Source organism: Cydia pomonella, chromosome 14 (genome assembly GCF_033807575.1).
Source record: "Cydia pomonella isolate Wapato2018A chromosome 14, ilCydPomo1, whole genome shotgun sequence".
Taxonomy (NCBI): domain Eukaryota; kingdom Metazoa; phylum Arthropoda; class Insecta; order Lepidoptera; family Tortricidae; genus Cydia; species Cydia pomonella.
The window spans coordinates 20,435,446-20,450,109 of record NC_084716.1 but is presented as its reverse complement, the minus strand read 5'-3'; the positions used below and the strand labels follow the sequence as shown (position 1 = coordinate 20,450,109).

General features: G+C 37.8%; 1 protein-coding gene across 1 annotated transcript in view; it reads left to right on the top strand.

The window, feature by feature from the left end:
- Window positions 1-14,664, top strand: part of LOC133525167 (protein kinase C and casein kinase substrate in neurons protein 1) — a 218,078-nt gene that overhangs the window by 10,636 nt on the left and 192,778 nt on the right. The window contains exon 2 of the mRNA XM_061861429.1: window positions 10,440-10,527. The gene's annotated coding sequence lies outside the window, so the exon portion shown is untranslated. The remainder of the gene's footprint in view (window positions 1-10,439; window positions 10,528-14,664) is intronic.

Here is a 14,664-nt window from a genome sequence, read left to right as displayed (position 1 = left end):
CCCGGATCAGTTTTTAAGGATATCTGCAATTGAATATGCCGGCACTTTAGCGGGATGTTGCACTTTGGCGAGTGGGCGCTGCAGGCAGTCGAAATTAATTTGCTGTGTAATTATTGCAGTCAGAGCGTAACGGATATCAATGCAGTCATGTTAATTGTCTGCTTTAAAGAGACAATGACCTCGTTCATATCAAGGATTGGCAAGGCCGGTTGACCAAAAGGAATGAAAACCCTACATATGTTATACATACTTTTTTCGAGAAATGGAAGATTTCGGTAGCCGGTATTCGAAACATCTCTTCTCGGGGCTTTTTACTTCGATTCAGTCTAGCGCACTTTCTTGATGGTTTGAAGCGATGATTTTTCTCTACAGGGGTCTGACCTTAACATTTTCTGTGAGAGAGTAATTTTTTTTTCGCGATTTCGGGGTTAGGTCCCATAGTAAAAGTTGCTCAGTATGACCTATATATTCAGCCTGTAAATTATTGCAGGTGACTAAATAAACACCCTGTAAGGTGTCTTAGGCAAAGCACTTGTTTGTCTAAGAGGTAAAAAAGTTTTCATAATGATAAAATATTTTATTCAATTAAAAATATTTACATGTAGTAAGCTTCCTTGGTCCACCCCATAATGCCTCTTTATCAAAAACACACCCACATTTAGTAAACCCAATAGCGCTCTGATACCACCTGTATTCGAACTTTTTTGTTATGTAAATAGTAATTTCTCTCCGAGCGTGGGCTGTGGTATTTTAATGGGCCGGCCGGTTGATCGCAGACGAGTTCTCGATCTACCTGCCTGGTACCCGGTCAAACCTAGTCGTGCATTGCCTTGCCAATCGCGAGATTCAAACGCTCAGGCAGCCAAGGAGTTTGTGAATTCTGATGAAATGTGAAATTTGAAACAAGGCTCAATTAGAGCATTTAGATGATGTCGATTAAATTGGTCGAATTGGTCGATTAAATTGGTTGTATTGTACCTCAGTAGTCGGCAATGTATAACTATGCAATTTTGAGCACCGTGTATCTGAGCCATCAGAATGATCTGAGCACGCAAGCACTGGTTCGGCTAATGCACGATTCCCATTAAACATCTAGTGTCAAATGCTTTTTAATAGTCATATTAAACAAATTTGAACATTCTATGAATCTAGGCAGAACTTAAATTCCATATTAAGTGGCGTACATGCTTAAAGTCTCGCTTTGGAATACTTGACCTAGGCGTATCGCAGAAGCACGAACGATGACTCTGGCCTTGCCTGTCTCTTACCGAGAGTTCGCTACATGCTACATATGAACCAGTATAACTGTCACCTTTCCTGTAACAGCTTATGTATAATTAGAGATCATCATATTCTGGTTAAAGGTCCGACTGAGAATCTCTTTATCTCTTAAAAGGGATCAGTCGCAATTAATTTGCTTTTCATTGAGATTCCCATTCTGAAATGGAGATATGTGTTTCGATGTTACTAATTAACTTCAAGGTTTTCAAGTAGGTACATATCTTTTGATACATCGAACTTTAACGATAAGCATTCATAGAAATAGTTTATTTTCCTATCTAAAGTGTCTTGTTTAGTATTTTCCGAATGTGTGATATATAATTCATCACGCTTGGTTAGCTTGTAAAATTTCATATTACCAGTGGGGCGACACTCCTCCTTTCGGTCAATCTCGGCTCCGTTCGGATCTGCACTGCTCCGAGCAATTATTAGGGTTGGCACAACTTAGCGTCCCTTTGCGTGGACGATCACAGACAAGATAATGATTTAAATTTTGATAACCCTAAATAGCCCAAAGGGATAGTGCCATACATTAGAAAGGGATGGCATGATTCGTCCCTGAATCGCTGTCAAACTTCGGTTATGTAGGAAGTGTCATTTCTGCATGGTAGTACTATTATTTATTCTGTGATAATACACGATCATAGCCACGGCTATTAGACTTACAGATAATTGTCCCACGACACGTGTCGCTAGCGACGTCGTGTGAAGTGCCGCGACGTTGCCGGATTTCGCTTGACATGACGGGCGACATTGCGCGCCTTACGTATGTTTTTTTTTTTATACTTCAAGTTTTAATCTTGAATGTATTGATAAAGTATACTGCTACATCTTTTTACTGTACAAATGAGGTGCAAACCTATCAACATTGCTAACACGGTAAGATCTCAGCGGAAGCAGCAATTTCATAATGCTCCAATAGCGTGCCTATCCTCATCTCCACTTAGCACCGCACTCTTCATTATTAAACGCATTGCTCTGCCATTAATTGGAGAAAATCGTTACAGGCATTTCCTGCAAACGCTTAGATCGGTTAATATCTTGTTAATTTGCTAATGATTCAGTTAAAATCATATCACACTCACAAGAATGCCTCGAGAAAAACGAATACGCTAATAAACTACCGCGTGTAAGTCACGCAGTTTCGCCTATATGCCTCTCTATAACTCTTGCATCTTCGATAGAGAGGCAAATATATGATCGATTGAACTTTGAACTAAGTGGTTTGCGGTTACAGCTCTGGCTGCTACATTTGTTCTTTATCTTCGTATGACGGTAATTACAGCCAGCGTCCAGCGGTTTCTTTCGTGACCAAGGCATCAAAAGTTATCTAGATAGTTAATATTCGCTAAGTAAGAGGATGGCATTAGTACTGCATTCAAATAAAGCCTTTCTTTCTCACTATTAATGTTCTTAGAGTAAACACTATTCTCTACATCGATTAATAAATCATTTAATTTGAAATTAAATTTTCATTTCATTTTGACATTTTCGTTTACTTCATTATGAAGTTGTCACTGAATTCGGATACTTAAAATGACATACTAAGGGCCTGTTTCACAATGTCCAAGTATTGGATAGCTAATTGACAAATAAATTAACTGCCAGATAAAATTTCCTACAAAACTTAGCACTTAATCTACTAGTTAAGCTTATTTGAAGATTGTGAAACGCCAACGTTGACCTTATTCGTCAGATAAGTGGCAAGTAGCTTATTCACGACTTTACTTGGACATTGCGAAACAGGTCCTTACCTATGTTGTTTATTTTCTCCTACAAGTAGGTACCTACCTTACTTCTTATATCTATGGTACCTACGTAATTAGGCTGTTAGGACTAAGATCTTCATACTAGTTTACTAAAATGAGCTACACATTTCTATTTTTAAATTCATCTGCGCCGAACGTTACAAATTAAACGAAATCGTGTAAAACATCTGTTATTGCGACTGCAAAATTCTCTATTGTGCACAATTACCTCTTTTACAAATAAAACCTTACGTCCAGCGTAACAGAGTATAATTTCCACTGTCAAACATTTAGCGACATGAGTTTGTACAAAGATGCTTATCTCACAGATCGAGATACGTTTTTGTAGCCATTTCACATTTACTGGAATCACCGTCCGCTTTTCGGTCCGGTCGCTGACCTAACCTGATTTCATAGTTACACTGTTTTTTTGTCATTATGATGTCATTTGTATATTTTGTGGGCGAGTGTTCGTTTTATAAAAACAACACCGTTTTGACATAAAAAGGTTATCTCAGATGCTGCCGTGTGTAGGTGTTTGTCTAACGTTTTTTAAGAGCTTGTTTTGGTACTTGGTATTTGGGGTCTGTTTTCAAAACGGCGTAAGTGTTTTTATGTCACGATGATTGTAAGCCTTTTTACAGGTTTGTGTAAAAGTTGCCTGTCATTTTAGTGTCTATTTTTATATTTACTGTTGAGATTGGGTTTATCCTTTGACATATAGCGGCATCCACAAGACCTGTGTGAGATTTCCATACATTGTTTTTATGTGGTGACGATTCTTATCGGGAGATATTATTTGAATTTTGTATACCTATGTAAGCCGCAGACATAAACCAAAACCAAAGTATTTTTGCATTTATTTTGTTTCATAGTTTTCTCAAATAAGCAAAATCCATTCCAATTTTAACGGCTTCCTAGCTTAGTCGGTAGTGACCCTGCCTACGAAGCACGAGGTCGGATTCGAATCCTGGTACGAGCGATTTTAATTTTTTTTCTCTCTAATTTAAGAGCAGGGCTCTTGTCGGTTCAACTTGATGAAGTTGTCTCCACCTTGGTCGATCCGGAACCAGCCCTTTAGTGTCCTGGTACGACACGGTCTCTACATGCTCTTTTACTTGGCTCATATAACTTTTCTTGGTCTTCCCCTCTCTCTCCTTCAATTTATTTTCCCTTTTATAATGTTTCTGATTCATTTATTTGTGTATCACACAAATTTGTTCCTGGGTTACGGATGTTTTCTGCTCTAATGAATTGTCGTCTAGGACCCACAACCCAAGTCTTATTGCGCTTACTTGTGAGATTAGGTCGTAGTGTGCACAATAGAAGCTAGTTAATGAGTTACTAAAAATTAAATCGTTCAAAGTAACGTGTTATTTCTAATAAATGGCTCAATTGTAAATAAATTACCTCTCCTACAAGCTAAGTTGGCGCAAGGATATGTTATGCAAACATGATCGATTATTACCAGTTCTGTTGCTTTCACAATCTCGATGCAAATCCTCGTAACGGACGAGCACATAAAATTAGCATGCTGTGCTCCGTGATACCTACCAAATCATCTGCTCGACGTAACTTAGGGTTTGAATACATTTGAATACAAATACACTGTTACATAGGTCAGCACATATATCAGAGCGGCTAAGGTGAGCAAATATATGTATATCGTCTTGATAATAAAGCCGTGTTCAGGTATTTGTAGACCCATGACGAGCTGTAATCCCGGGTTCGAATTCCGGTAAGGGCATTTATTTATGTGATGAGCACGAATATTTATTCACGAGTCATGTCATTCGTATGTATTTATCTATTTATTCGATCTGTGTAAGATTTTTCCCAAATATACGTATTTATTTATTTTGTAAGAATCTTGGCTGCTCCGATGTACTTAACTGATGGTGACTATACATTCAGCAGTAAAAGCAAGTAAAAAAAAAACCGGCCAAGTGCCGGCCGGTTCCGTACAAAAATGTACGGTTTTCGCAATTTTTCCTTTATCTGTTCTATAATTTTTTCAAATTTCAAGATTCTGAGTTCACGGGAAGTACCCTGTTGTTTTTGATTCTCTTGCGAGTGTCGAAAATTTGCGGCATAAATGGCTGTATCTTTTGAATGCGTTGGCTTAGAAGTTTGATTTTTTCACAGCTCCAAGGGACAGTAGACCTGAGTATTTGATAGGTATAAATTCCAGCTTGATACCTCCACGTGTTCCTGAGAAAAAGGGTCTTGATAGACAGACAGACGGACGGACGGACAACAAAATGATCCTATGATATAAGGGTTCCGTTTTTTCCTTTCGAGGTACAGAACCCTAAAAAATAATACACAGATTTATTTTAACGTAGACAAAAAAGTCGTTGACACAACGATTCTACTAAACAAATGGATAGTGCATTTAGCATAGTGCATAGTGATTTCAGGTGACATCACAATCAATAAACATACCCTGAAACAGGCATTTTATAAACTGCTAATGATACCACTAGGTCTCTAGTGACAGGGAGCCTTTTACCCACATTCCTCAGTAGATATACATCTGCATTGACCACATTGCCCTTTAGAGCAGAGGTCAAAGTTGGCCCCGTTAGACCATATAAATCCAATAAGTGACAGTATCCAAACGATCTCATTGGTTCTTGAAACCTTTTAGTACTGTTCCTATCTTTGACCGTGTATCTGTTTGTTATAATTGTTTTGCTACGTGTTTGAGATAAGAAAAACCTTCGTTTTTTTAATTAACTCTACCGTTGAATGTAACATTGTAAGTTCACAAATTTAGTAAGTAGTAAACTAACAGCAACTTATAATAGACTGTAGGTAGATCTTATTTCGTCGATCTAAGTTTCCTTCCAAGCAAGCAAGGCCTATCCAAGCAAGGGCTTGGAAAATTCCAAAAAAAAGGGACAAGTTCGCCCACGTACCAACTGGAGGCGCACAGTGGAAAAGGAGGCAGTTGGCCTCGGCTGGGCGGAGCTGGAGGAGGCCGCGCTGGACCGTGAAAAATGGAAATCCCTTCTGAGAGCATATGTCCCTGATGAGGGATAACAGGATACCATCATCATCATCTATGACAACGACGGCCTACCTAAGAATAACCTCTAGGGTTTTTAATTTTTAAGTTTTCTCTGACACCCCTCATAATAAAATGTTATGTGTTATGAGCTATGATGAAAAACAAGGATACAAAACTGCTACAAATCTAGCCCGCTTTCTATCTTTCATCGTCTAATAAATAGTGAAACCATTACCATTGCATTATTCCCATTATGACGACTCCAAACGCATGTCTTCTTTCCTACTTCAAAAGAACATACATGGACCCATTTCTGAAGTACTTAAGTCCTTTAAAACCATGACGGAAGCATCGGAGACCAGTAATTTGCTCTCGAATGATGAATGGCAAGTCCAGAGAGCTTGTTTTGGAAGTAATTGTTAGGACCGGACCGGAGCACTCGTTTAAATCGAAATGTTCCTAACCTCATATTAATATTAGACAATGCTTCCAATTGTGAACTTTGTGACACATTGTTAAAGATACTTTTGCAATGATAAATTAGGGTTAGGTACGATGTAGGGAGAGTTAGTAGAAATGGTCATTGCTCCAAAGCACGCGATCAGAGACAGTTAAGTTTGTATTGAAATTAAATATTTTTTGCCCCCGTTTGGGAGCGGTCCAGTCGGTATGAATTGTTTTGGTCCGCTATTCGATTCAGTTAAACGTTTTTGCTGTTGCAGATACTTTAAGGTCTTGGATACCTATTCATTAACAATGGGCACGTACATGAATGACTCTTTCTTGGGAGTATTTATATGCCGTGTCATACTAAGTGCTCAGTGTTCTTTCCGCCGATTCATACATTCCAGCAGCTCTTTAGTCTTTAAATTTATGCGTCATTCTCCTGAAAAGGTGCAACAGGCAATTACTTGTCGCGCATTTTTACTGGAGCAATTTTAACCCTCTGAACGCTACGCTTGTCGTGTGTAGAGCGTCAACGTGAACCTTGTCGGAATGCACGAAGCTGTAGCTGCGCGCGTCAGTTGACGTCTATAGCAGTCAAAGGGTTAATAATGGTGTAAGCCGACTGCTTAAGTCCCTATGGACCGACATATTCACGCCGTTCAACAAAAACATGTATTGAACGGCGTGAATATGTCGGTATTCACGCCGTTCAATACATGTTTTTATGAGTTTTGACCGGTGCAAATAGACGAACAAAAGAAGCGGTTTCTGGTTATAGTAGCCGTCTTAACCACGCCTCACGCTTTCGGCTGTCCGTCCTTAACCCTTGCTTCCACCCCGGCTCCCTTCGCACACTCCACTAATTCGATTAGTACTACTCGACCGCGCGCGCCCCGCGTACCTCTCATTGGACGTGTGTTAGGTTAGTTTAGTTATTGTAGTAAAATTTTTATAAATCGTAACAGTACTGTTACTGTAACTACTTCAACTATCGTGCAATTTCGCGGCTATACCTATGTAAAAAAAATAATAGATATCAAAAAATCTACCTATTTGGTCGAATCTATTTAGGTACACTCAAACAAACATAATCTACTTCTAAAGATCATAAAAAATGCTGATTCAGAAAAAGTTTTCTCCAAAAAAATAGTTTATCTAGACCGTAAAACTAATCAAAACATGTTTTCTTCGTAAGTGAATATTCTTTTCTATTTGGCACTAAGTAGCTCAAGTGGTAAAGTGAAGTGTTTAGTGTAGTGAAGATGTTTCGTGTTATTTGTTTTGTTTAGAAGTGATTATTTGAGTTCTATAGAAGTTTGTGGCGGCCTTTTGTCTTAGAATAACGAAGTTGACCAACAGACAACGATATTTCTAAGGTACAGTTGAGTAGTAAATTATAACTTTGTCAGTTTGTTTACAAAACGGTATTTGTTTCGTTTTCGTCGATATTTGGGGGACAGATTGTCAATAAATTCCTTTTGTTAGGTTTTGTAACTTAATCTTCTATCGGTCATGAATTTCATGTGTCCAAATAAATGGGTGATTTGAAATAAATAGTACTTATTACCTTTTTTGTTTAATGTTTGAAGATGTTACATGCCAAATCGTCGAAAATCTGTTTCAGTGAGATTTTAAATGGTTCTTCTTCTTTAGTCGGTCCCTCAATCAATGCTCAGAATCGTGACACCATGTCCTTCTGTTGAAGACCAGGTTCCTCCATAGGCTTCTATTCCTCGCCAAACGCATGGCCTCGTGCAATTTTAATTGCATAGGTGCAGTGATTTGAGCTCACCATCTAGTAGGGGGAGGGCCTGAGGTCTGGTGCCCTCAACTTTGCCCGTCATAATAACTCTCTCCAGGCTATCCGGGGAGAGGCGTGAGTGATGTCCGAAGTATATGAGATTAGGTCCTGACATTGGAAATACTTTAACATTTCGTAGATCGAACTTTCGTGTTACCTCCATATTATTTCGTAATGTCCCAAAAATTATAATTAATAATTTTAACAATTGTTTGCGGTTGTGTATCAAAGCTGAAGGAGAATATTTTGAAGATAATACGTTTTATGCTAGTAAAATGATTTTAGTTTTAATTTTTAGTGACATTCTTCAACAGACGTGTAAATATGCAAAATATTCAAAAAAAAAATTGTCAACGTATTTTTTGGCCAACCTGCACGTACACACACCTGCATATACTTTTTTAAAATTTCGTAGATTAAGAATTCGTGTTATACATTTCATTGTAATATTAGGCAACATTATATAACAATTCTTCAAAATATATCTTATCTCCTCCCGATTTTATCATGAAATTGTGTCGCTTAACTTCAAAACAGATAAATCCATTCGACCCTCTAAGGAAATATCTATCCTATCAACTTTTCTTAATACCAAAATCTAACAGATGGATTTTTTTGAGTTTGAAATTAAGGGACTCAATTATGTTTGCAACGGAAACGGAAATTCGATGCACTTTGAATACTGCAGTCTTGCTCTTGAAAACAGTGCATTGCAAAGAACTACTTAATTTCCTGCTATACCATCATTCTATTATTATACCTCCACGGAGATGAATTCTTTCAACGAGACTTTTTTCGCATAATCATCAATGGACTTTTACTGAACCTTACCATTGGAAAACAAGTCTTATAAGCCGGTTATTAGGTTGAGTTTTGAGTGTTGGTAGTGTTAGGAGTACTGGGATGAGGGTCGGCCAAGGACGGCCATTGTGGATATAGTGGAAATCCGGCTGTTCTGTGGCCGTGGCTTGCAGTCTGCATACATAGGTACTATATATGAAGCTGCTACAAAGCACGGTCGTATTTTTATCACTTGTCCCTTTCGCACTTACATACTTGTTAGAATGTGACAGGCATAGTGACAAGTGATAAAAATGCGACCGTGCTACAGCCGCTGGAGTGCAATATGGTCATAGCGATTTCAGTATAAATTCTTGATGGCAAAAAAATATTACAAATTGAAATTAAAACATTTTAATCTAAAACTGATAGATCTAAGATTTTATTTTGTTGTTGTTTTTTTTTTCGTAAATTTGCATTAAATTTGGCTGGTTTGAAGAGCTCCACATTTTGGCTGGAATATATACGAAATCCCAATTTGGGACAACAAAATGTATTAAATTTTTCGTTGACTTACGAGTACCATACGTTTTCGAAATAATTGAAAGATATGTAGGCCATACGTTGAATTTGCGCTTATTATGTACAGAATAGGATATATTCTCCAAATTGTATAGACATTTGACAAAATAATATATAGATTTTACTCTTTCCTCTCGCGTCGTATGATGGTCCTTATGGAAATTAATTTTCATATGGAATAGCTGCCACTTAAAATGTATGTAGACATTTTTGGGAGCCTAGCACATTCATTTTATTTAGCGTAGCTTTGACTATAGGTACGGTCACGGACGGTTGTTTGATTTATTGAACCATTGAGGGTTCCAGCTAATTTGTTGATCCATTGAGGGTTCAAGCTAATTTGTTGATCCATGGAGGGTTCAAGCTAATTTGTCGATCCATTAAGGGTTCAAGCTAATTTGTTCATCCATTGAGGTTCAAGCTAATTTGGTTGCCAATACTAACGGTATGAAATGTAAACCCTAAATGGCTCAACAATTAAAGTCCGTGACTGACCCTGCCTATGAAGCCGATGCTCTCGGGTTCAAATCCTTGTGAGGGCATTTATTTGTGTGATGAGCATAGTTAGAGCATATTTGTTCCTAAGTCATGGGTGTTTTCTATGTATTTAAGTAATTATAAATATTTATATATTATATATATTGTTGTCTAAGTACCCAAAAGACAAGCCTTATTGAGCTTACTGTGGGACTTAGTCAATTTGTGAAAGAACGTCCTATAATATTTATTTTATTTATCTTACGTTGTTGCAGCACAAGCATTTGATTGTATGTTAATTTGTCCACAGATAGTGTTGTGCTCGTGCCTGTGAAGTGCATCGATGATACTCTAGGAGCTCCGGGACGGGGGCGCCACGCTGCTCGGATTTATCATTTGTAAGTCGTTAAAAGATATTATTATTCAAGTAGGTATATTACAATGCGCTTATGAACGTCAAATAAAGCTTCACCGGCTCTAACCCTACACCTCTGACCCGAGAAAATTTAAATCCCCCCTCAATTGGAGGAGGGTATCCCAATATGGACCGGCAAGAAACTCGGCGGGACACGTTAATTGTCAACACTGCGAATTTTATTACTTTTACTTAAAATCAAGCACTTACTGATCGCCAAGTACGTCTAAGGTGCCTTGTCTTACACTAATATCAACTGATGCAAATTGGGACGGGTGCTGCTGTGACCTGGAGGCCAAGAGATTATGGCATTTATGGCGCTAGCCGCGAAAGCTGAAAATTCCACATATGTATTTACGGCATCTAATTCTGTTCATAATTCATGTACCAGTATTTTGTTACTTATGTTCTGTCTACAGGGTGTTCGGCACGTGACCCGTCTAATTTTTTTGGGGTGTAGGTGGTGTCATTTCCTTCCCTTCCGTCCTTGGAACCTTGGTCCTAGGAGCCACGGTTCTGGTGATTCGTTTTTTACTGTATATCAGCATTTTCCAAACTATGGGTCGCGAGCGAAATTTAAGTGGGCTCTGAAACATAAGACGGCATGCACCGACCGATCGGGTTAACAGCCGATACTAATAATATTTTATGTTCGCTATTTAAGAGGGCAAAGAGGTGGGTCCCGAATTTGGCAGTCTTTGTTAGGTATTTTTATAATATTATAAAAATAAAAATCGTGCAATGGGATGAATATGTGACTCGATTCTTAGTAGACTGACACTCAATTGTCACACTCACGCTGGTACCCTTATTTTCAACCGGTTCATTGCTTAAGAGTATTTACGAGGGACGGCACCCCATAAACCAGTTGTTATTATCTTATGGCCTGCCCTGACCTAAAACCATATGCAACTTCGTTTAGCGCAAAAGTTGCCGCTTTCCGGCCGGAGGGCAGAATAATATGACCGCGGCCGGCAAAACGTCCCACTTTGTCGCTTGTCATAAGGACGCCATATCAGGTTATTCGTATAAAGATACAAGAAAATTTCGTTCTTATTGCAAGCGGCAATGTGGGACGTTTTGCCGGCCGCGGTCACAAATACTTGAAAGGACCACAAACTTTTAGATACAAAAAGAACGCCATTTTTATATAGTCTCTCGGTTAGGACAGTTTTTTCATTATGGTATATAAATCAGTTCTGTCTAAAAAGATCTGAAAAACACGGTTAGATCTGATCACTTAAAGTATACCCTACCCTGATAATGTCTGAAGAACTACTAAATACATTTTTGAAGCATCAATTCCATATTCATATGCATACCTATTCATAGTCATACAGGTTGATTCATAAGACGTGAGCAGGACTAAGCTCATTGTTGGCTGAACGTTAATTGCAATTGACAATTAACCATTACAAATTGAACCATAAACTGTAACGGGCGGTTACAGTTTTCGGTTCAATTTGTAATGGTTATTTTCAATTGCATCAAAGTTTCGGCCAACACTGACTAAGCCTACACAATCCATCATATTTAAGTAAAACAGTGAGATACGTTATTTCAAAAGTAACCAGACTCCGATGACATTCAATTTGTCACTTGTTATAAATAAAATAAAGAGGGTGACCATAAATGTCGGAAATAAATTAATACTTTTGTTAACGGTAAAATATAAATTAACGTTAATCTCACAAATACTGTTATGAAACAGTGAATGCGCAGGTTTGATCCTGCTCACGTCTCCTGAATCATCCTGTGAATTTAGTATTGCTAATACATGCTTATCATTTTCGAAAGTGGTACCGTACCTACATAAGTTATGGATTGCTTACGCCCCTATCTTCTCGGCCCAGTATTTAGGTTAGAGCAAGATGTACCCATTTTTTATTTTGTCATTCATAATTTGTAATATGCCTAACTTCGACAATATTTCAATTAGAAATAAAGACACAGCCCGTCCTACGTTCCTCCAGCTGTGAAAGTCAAGGTTCACCGCAAGGCGACCGCGAAACTAAAGAAAACGTAAACGTTGAGTCAGCCACAAATTAAATACTATCACAATACGACACAAGTGTTCCTTTAAACGGTGAATCACGCGGCCTTGGTGCCGATAGCGTTTTACTATATTAGTAAATACAGTTATCGAATGTTACTGTCTTAAAATATAAAATGTAATATGTACATATATGTTTGATTATGACCAGACATAGAAGTTTTGGCGCAAAAACGAGTGTTTGAAAAAATTAATCATCGAGATTTATGGATAAAGCCAGTCATAGATTAATAATTAAGATATGTAAATTCTACTTGCTGTTAACTACCGAGAAATTTCAAGAATGAAAATTAATTACAAATCTTTACATAATTTCTTTATTAAGTACATTTATTAAAAGAATAGAAAAATACCAATATATTAAAGAAGATATCGAACGAGTTGTGTATTTTGCGGTTGCTATCTTCACTTCATAAAATATAGGTATACAGGTAACGTTAAGGTAACATCGATAACAGACATGTCGATATTTCAATTTGTCGAACACTTTCTTGCCACAAAAACTTTTATGTCTGATTATGACTAAGTTACATACTCGTAATGTGAAGTAATTTTTATGCTGTTTCTTGAAGTTTTCGCAAGTTTAGCAGTAGTCAAAAGAGTGATTTCCGCGATTCTGAACATTATGTTCCTTTATAGGTTTGTGAAAGTGTGATGAAACGCATTGTGTGCAACACGGAAGGTATTCAAATTGTAAATATAAAAACTTTCATCACACTTGCTCGAAAAAGATCTCATTTCATGCAGGTGTACTGAACGACAAAGGCCTATATTGTTCCCGCGGGATATGGATTGTGAAAAAAGACAGCTATAACTCCCTAGGGAGTTATGACTCATACAAAACAAGTAGCGTAAAAGAGCTACCCGGCCCGGGTTGCTTGTATCTTTTACGAATAACCTGACAAAGCGTCTTTATGGCAAGCGACAAAGTCTTTATAAGCATTGCATTATGCCATGGATCAAATTAATGATTGAAATTAGAAATAACATGTGAATAAAGAGAAGTTTCTTATTTTACGCATTTGAGCAAAACGCGCAATGTGTACACACATTTTAGGATGACACATATTTAATTAAAATACTTTGCAACAACATCGTTTTCCGCAATTCTCTCGAAGCGATGATATTCGAACGGTTACAAAGAATACCGATTACGTTATAGACCGGCTGGAGCGGAAAGCCTCCAAATCGGGCAGCGGCGGCCGCGGCACCGTTACGTGGACGCCGTAAGCCAAGGAATTTGTCGTGTTAGTGACGTGTACGATAGCTACTAGAATCTAAGGATGCAAGAGGAATTGTCAACTAAAACGTACCTTATCATGGAATGATGTGTACAAGGGGGCAAAGTTATTGTTTAACCGCTCGTGCTAATATTGATACCCTGAGGAATCTTAGACGTTGCGAGGGTTAAAGAAACTTTGCCTCCGAGTGAAACACAAACATTTTCACCACACTAATACGAGGAAAATACTATGAAATACCAAAAAAAAAAACGAATCAAATCCAAATGAACGTCCTAAAAATGTATACAATTCCACCAGCTAACATAAGGAAACAACTCAAAATTTGCATCTGATTACTTTGCCCCACATGTATATAATATCAATAATATGCAACTTTCTCCTTAGTTTTTGAACAATCAAGAGAGCCTTTACCAGTTGGTGTGGTGAACTAGTTATTTGTTTTACAAGGGGGCAAAATTGTTGTTTAACCGCTCGTGCTAATATTGATACCCGAGCAAGCGAAAGATTTCAAAATTGAACCAACTGTTCGAGAAGCGGAATCTTAAGCGTTGCGAGGGTTTCAAGGTATGAGGGTTAAATAAACTTTGCCTCCGAGTGAAACGCAAAAATTTTCACCACACCAACGCGAGGAAAATACTAATTATGAAATACAAAAGAAATCAAACTTAATCAAATTCAACTGAACGCAATAAAAATGTATCATTCAAAATCATCATTTAAAAGTCAATTCCACCAGCTAACATAAGGAAACAGCTGAAAATTTGCATCTGATTACTTTGCAACACATGTGGATAAAATGCAACTTTCTCATTAGTTTTTGAAC